We start from the raw sequence: 6,881 nt of genomic DNA, 5'->3' as shown, positions 1-6,881 counted from the left end.
TCAATGTATTGGTCACGCGTGTTGCACCGCGCCGCACCCCGCACTTGCAACTCTTACCAAAGTCCTTGCTTGCAGATCCATGACTGCATGAGTCATGACATGGATAATAACTACTTAACTACTACTAGTAGTCTCACTGCATTCTGCATTCACTGCATTCACTGCATTTCATATTGACCTTAGAAATACTGCTGCACTTTCAACCGCCTCTTTACACCCATTGCCCACACTGCATTCAGCTCCTTCTTCTGCATAGAACCAAATGGCATTCCTTGTGCAATGACTGTAGCCCACACATCTACTTTGACCTTTCTTCTTCTCTCTCTGCTGAGCTTTGCCGTGACCATTGCTGTTGCAGCATTTATGCTGTCTGCCTGTAAAAGCTGCTGTTCACAATTCTCTACAGTTCAGTTAGAAACTACAGTTAGAAATGCCAGTTAGAAACGCCAGTTAGAGATGCCAGTTACTCACACTGCGACCGGACCATGAGCACGCGTCCATGCGTCAGCAAAACGCAGAAACGTGGCAGTCGTGCCCACACTAGGCCTCGTACACGCGTAGACGTGAAGTTGTCACACAAACTTTACGAATTGCAGTGGACCGTATGCGTGTTAAAACAAAATGGCGTCACGATTTATTGAAAGTGGTATACATGTAGTTGGTGGTACGAGTGTTCAAAACCATTTGAACTTCATACTGTTCGTCCTCTTTTTGACATGCTCTCTTTCCATCGTCCTTAGCTTTTGTTTGTTGAGAGCTGTTTTGGCTTTCTCCTATACCTCTGGGGGATGCCAAGTGATGGTTTTGAGAGGCTGGTGATGGCTGTGAGCCAGAGTTTGCCGATCGGCGTCGTCCTCGCTATAGCGATGAAAATACTAGTTACTGCGCACCTGGCAGATATCACAACACGTCGGAGCGTCCAGGAGCAAAGGAATCTTGGGTTTTCACTGGAATCTAGTTCATCCAGCATCGTGTAGCCCACCGTCGGTGAATGGCGGTCGAGAAAGGTCGAACCTGGTCTTCTGCAGCATCTCGCAGTCCTGCGAGGCACACTGAATACGCCTGTCATGTATTCTACAAATAAAAATCACGAAGTAGTGGACTTTACAGTGATGAGTCTATCCTGTATGCTGCAAAAGACACAGGAAATGTGACTGGTGTCCGTACACTGGACGCCAATATCATCCCAGTCTTCTCCTGCAGGATCTGTTTGACATTGACATACCGGTATGCAGTGGGTCGACATTGGCCTGGTTTGGCAGCTATCTGCCTGGGTGGATGTAGCAGGTTTGCATTGGCGCGTCGTCCAGTCCGACATTTTCTTGTAACTGTGGAGTACCGGCAGGGTTTGAGAGATTGCTCGTGCTGTGAACACATCTCTTCTGCCTGTCTCCGTCTTGGAAGTGCCGTCTCGCCGCTTCCTTGCTCTACAGTCACGCCGTTATTTCGCTTTGTTTCGTGGTGCAGCTGAAAACCTGCCCAAACAACTGTGAGCTCGCAACATGGTATGGACAAATTGCACCACTCATGCTGGTTAACTAAAACCGGGATAGTCGAGTAAGCGAGTTCACTCCCTGGGCCATGGCAAGATCTGTTCAGCGCGGGCTATTCCAACCTCCAAGTGCATAGTCACCGATCGATCCATGCGATGGTGGTTGACCTACAAAGAGCCAAGGTCTACGAGTACTACTATTGGATGCAGTCAACAAAATCAAAGTACCTCAGTATGCCCCAGAATAGGGCATGTGCATCTATAGCATGACACAACAGGGGTTCTGGCGGCACCTGTCAAACAAGCAGTAGCGACTAGTGCCAGCTACCTATTGGAGGCTAGCCGCTACAGTCTGTCACTGGAGATAATTATTATGTTCACTGTTTAGACTGAGCACAATCAATGATGCCCAATCAATCTGCCCAATTTGTGTTCTGTTCCAACTAATTATAACGTCCCATCGCATCAACCCTACCACACGCACATGTTGTCACTCTAGCACGACTTGTGTTATTATTGTTTATTTTGATTCGCACGATAAATAGAGCACAATAAACGTTAACTTGACCGAAGGTTAAAGGTGACTGCAGAATAATATAGAGGAACACATCGAGGTACAGGTACCGGCATCAATACAGTATCAGAGAGAAACAAATAAAAATGAGAGGTACGCAGAAAAAACTCCCGTAAGCCCAAGGGGAAGTGGTTGATGAGGGATGAATGCACTCTCCACGCTCATCTACACTGTTCGTGGAAATGCACACATACATACAATAATATACAACATAGCAATAGCATGCACAGAACCGAACAATGTCATGTTCACACATGCAAGCACAGACCTGAACATTAGTACCAAAAGCCGATACAGACAATATCCCCATACACACAGACGCACACACACACACACACACACACACACACACACACACACACACACACACACACACACACACACACACACACACACACACAGTGTCCCATGTATGCGCCCGTGGCAAGAAAAGCATGCAAATCTACAAATGCACTGGATGTGAACCCACAGATTTTCTCTTATAGCAACGATAGCGGATCTGATTCTGAATGAAACACACACACACACAATACAATCATTGAATGCCCATCCGCAGATGATGGCAGGTCCTGAAAGAACAGGCAGTGTTCCAGTGATGGGGAACAGAACTTCGAGTGGCGAGTGAGGTATACACACACACACACACACACGTGCGCGCGCGGGCACACAATAAAGTATTCAGAAATAGAATCGACATCGTAGTATTCATTGGTTGGGGAATGGAAAGGAAAATAAAACATTGCTGTAGGTTATTGTTGTAAGGACACTAGGAGCACAACAGAAAGGTAAGCAACTTGCTTTGAAGCAAAGAAAGTTATTATTCCACGGATCTCAGAAGGAAGGAACGTTCCAGAATGCTGCACTGGCAACAGGCGACCTGCATGTGCGCGGCCCCTGCAGTCGGTCCAGCTGCCGGCCTTGCAGTGCTGAAAAGAATGTGCAGTACAGCATGTCACATAGTATCGCAGCCTGGACAAATAGGCGCTAGGAAGTCCTAGTTATGTGCTCACCTACACCACGATGCACCAATCTTCTGAGCTACTTTGGCAACAACTTTGTACTTGAGACTCCCATGGGCTGAGCCAGTTGTTGAGGGCTGCATCAAGGTGGACGGCAATGACCGCTGATGGCAAGGCAATCCATGATACACAGTCACTAGGGCATCGTCAACATGGCGCTGAGGCTGGATCGATAAAATTAACCTTTAGGCTGCCGCGGGGTTGACAACGAGGCCGCTGTCTCGAAGCTAGTCAGTCAGCCTGGTCACCGCCATTGACGAACCAGTCGCCACCGCCAGCAGTGGCGGTAGGTTGTGACAAGTGTTGTGCAATATTGTCAGCAAATTCAGTACTCAGGATAAGATGAGTGACAAAGGGAACGTTGCGTTTGATAATATTGAAGTGAACAGGGATGATCACAAACCCTGCGCGTACTCCACCGTGAGTTACAAGAAAATTCCGGACTGGACGACGAGCAAACACCAACCTGCTACATCCAACCAGGCAGATACTATTACGATAGCTGCCAAACCAGGTCAATGCCGACCTACTGCATAATGTCAATGTCAAACAGATCCTGCAGAAGAAGACTGGGGTGTTGGCGTCCAGTCACTGAGTGTACAGACACCAGTCACATTTTCTGCGTCTTTTGCAGCATACAGGATAGACTCATCACTGTAAAGTCCACTACTTCGTGATTTTTATTTGTAGAATACATGACAGGCGTATTCAGTGTGCCTCGCAGGACTGCGAGATGCTGCAGAAGACCAGGTTCGAACTTTCTGGACCGCCATTCACCGACGGTGGGCTACACGATGCTGGATGAACTAGATTCCAGTGAAAACCCAAGATTCCTTTGCTCCTGGACGCTCCGACGTGTTGTGATATCTGCCAGGTGCGCAGTAACTAGTATTTTCATCGCTATAGCGAGGACGACGCCGATCGGCAAACTCTCGCTCACAGCCATCACCAGCCTCTCAAAACCATCACTTGGCACCCCCCAGAGGTATAGGAGAAAGCCAAAACAGCTCTCAACAAACAAAAGCTAAGGACGATGGAAAGAGAGCATGTCAAAAAGAAGACGAACAGTATGAAGTTCAAATGGTTTTGAACACTCGTACCACCAACTATACCACTTTCAATAAATCGTGACGCCATTTTGTTTTAACATGAATATCGCGGGTTCGTATCCAAAAGAGTTCGTGCGTTTCCTTATAAAGTTCTTTTTTCTTCTTCTTTTTTTTCGTACTTCTATGCGTATCTCGCGCCAGGTGTTTTGTTGTTGTTGTTGTTGCCCGTTTTGGATGTAAATTTTCGCATGTTGCATGTTGGAGGAAGTGCCTCGTGGCTCGTATTCTTGAAGTCGACGAAAATAACTCATACAATCAGGTAGGTTTGGACTCTTGAGGGACTGCCGCTGACATCCAAGCGCTTTCGCTTTCCTGACCTCGTGGTCAGAGCAAGTGCCAGTGCAGTGGAAATTCCGGTTGTGGTTTCTTTCGTCTGTTGCCGAGATGAGAACTGTATTTTCCGATGATATGTAACTGAAATGTCTTGAGGTATGGCATTCCATCATCGCAGAAAAGTAGAGAAAGATGATTTCCCAAACCGAAAAGCCAGACCAAGCTGCCATCGTATTGAACGAGTACACTGTAGTGTAGAAACTGGTCACTGACCCGATCAACTGACAACGAAGCAACTACAAAAACAAAATTGACATCGTCCACAAAGGACAACGAATGCATACATGTACATATGGCGGTGCGTGCGTACGCGCGTGCAGGACCACAACTACATGTACAACATTTAAAAAATGTGCATATGTCGAGGATGACATCGACAACCGTCGAGTTTCATGAATCAACACCCCGGAATTTGAGAAATTGAACATACTTCCAGGGCATACATGTAGATTAACGGCCGGACATCTGACATTTTCCGGCCATTTTCGGCCACTGACCGGACGTTTTCAATTTCACCGGACATAGTGTCCGGTCAAAAAGGAAAAAAAGAGCAGCGACCTTTCGACCTTTTTATGCAGAGTTGGGTTTTCTTCGGAGCTTCGTGCCAAATGCGACTTGCATATCGCAACTAACACGTCTACACCGTAGCCTCGATCCCTCAGGCGTAGACTTCACCATAATCCGCCTGTAGCAACGCGGTTGCTACAGTCAATTCACACTTTCGACCTTTGGTATATGCATGGTACATGGTGTCGACTTCGCACCTGAATCTATGGGTTGAACTGCAGTGCAGTTGTTCGCTCTTGAGAGGAAGATGTCATCTTTTATTTTCACCCTTTCACTGACCAGGAATGCAGATAGTCTTTTAGAATGTCTTCTGGAAAGCGAAAGGGAGATTCAGAGGACTTGCCGCCGGGCAAAAAAGTCCGTGGTGTGAAGGCCGCTACTTGCGATAAGTGGATCTCGGACAATGATGCAGAGCTGACTACTTCCGCCTAGCTGATTTATGACCGGCAGAAGAACGATCGGCTGTTAGCAGAATGTTTGAAGTGTTCCGTGTGCATCAAGTTTGTAGACAGAGTCCGCAGTTGTAAAAACTTCAGCGAGGCTTTCATAACCGGATCCAAGAACCTGAGAACATCAGCGTTCAAGGACCATGCTGGAACGGAGATGCATAAACGAGGAATGAATCTTTTCCGCAGGCAAGAGTGTCCCGCTCGAAATGCCCTCGAATTCGGTCCGCGAAGGTACTGTGCGAGGTGGACGATGGTGCTGCCGCTATTGCACGATGCACTTACCTTCTCTGCAAGGAGCATATCGCGTTCGCAAAATTCTTGACTGCAACGCTTTCTTGTACATACATTTGTCGTCAGTAAATAGTTCAGTTTCTAATACAAATAAATTGTACATAGTAATGTGTGAGATACGTCCACATAATGAGTCATTGTGAATATACTTCAGTACTACTAAAAAAAAGAAACACCCTGAAAATGTGTTGTGGAAAATGTCCGGGCATGTCCGGACAGATTTCAAAACGGAAGGACATTTGTCCGAGCTAAATGAAATCCTTAAGCTCTGGCCTGAAGTCTTCAGGCCAGGTTGTACACAAATACGCTTCACGTCTACGATCATGTTGCCGCCAAGTCGTGGCACCCCCCTCCGGAGGTCGCGGACACGATTTGAAATGTGGCCGCGACGTTTTGGTCAAGTTTAGTTCATGCCGTTGCCATGCAACTTGGCCGCATGGACGCTGGTTTTGGTCGCAGTGTGAGCGCGCCCTTACAGGGCATTCACACTACGTTCACCCGATCCCACGTTTCACTCGATTGGCTGGCGTTCACGTCACAACATGTTCACACTATACACTTCACTCACGTTTCAAGTCCTCATTTGGACGGATTCTCACTGTGGCAACAGGCAGAAGCCCGCGACTTGTTCGAAAAAGTTCAAACTCAAAGATCGGGAAAGAGGCAAGGATGGAACGAGGAAATTTTATTGTTTGGTTCTTCATATCTCATGTTGTCACAGTATATGTACCATCTGCAGCACTCCCAGTCTGCTGGCGTTGGTGTTTCGCGTAGAGTTCTCGCCCACGCTTCTTGGTCGAATCAACTTTGTTGTTCACTTCCTGCTCCGTGTATTTCTCGGAGGAGCCCAATTCCTCCCGGATGTAGCAATTCAGCTTTTCAGTCTGAGTCACAAGCCGCACCTTTGCACTTCTGGACAGCATCTGTTTGTCTTTGTTGAGAAGAACATCTCCCCACAACTCGATGAATTTCTTCTCCGCCTCCACAGACCTACATGTATCGTGATAGTCAGATCGAGTGCAAGAGAAAAAAAGAGAAATGACTTTT

Source organism: Sycon ciliatum, chromosome 9 (assembly GCF_964019385.1).
Source record: "Sycon ciliatum chromosome 9, ocSycCili1.1, whole genome shotgun sequence".
Lineage (NCBI taxonomy): Eukaryota > Metazoa > Porifera > Calcarea > Leucosolenida > Sycettidae > Sycon > Sycon ciliatum.
The sequence above is the reverse complement of the archived record's forward strand: the minus strand, read 5'-3'. Positions refer to the sequence as shown.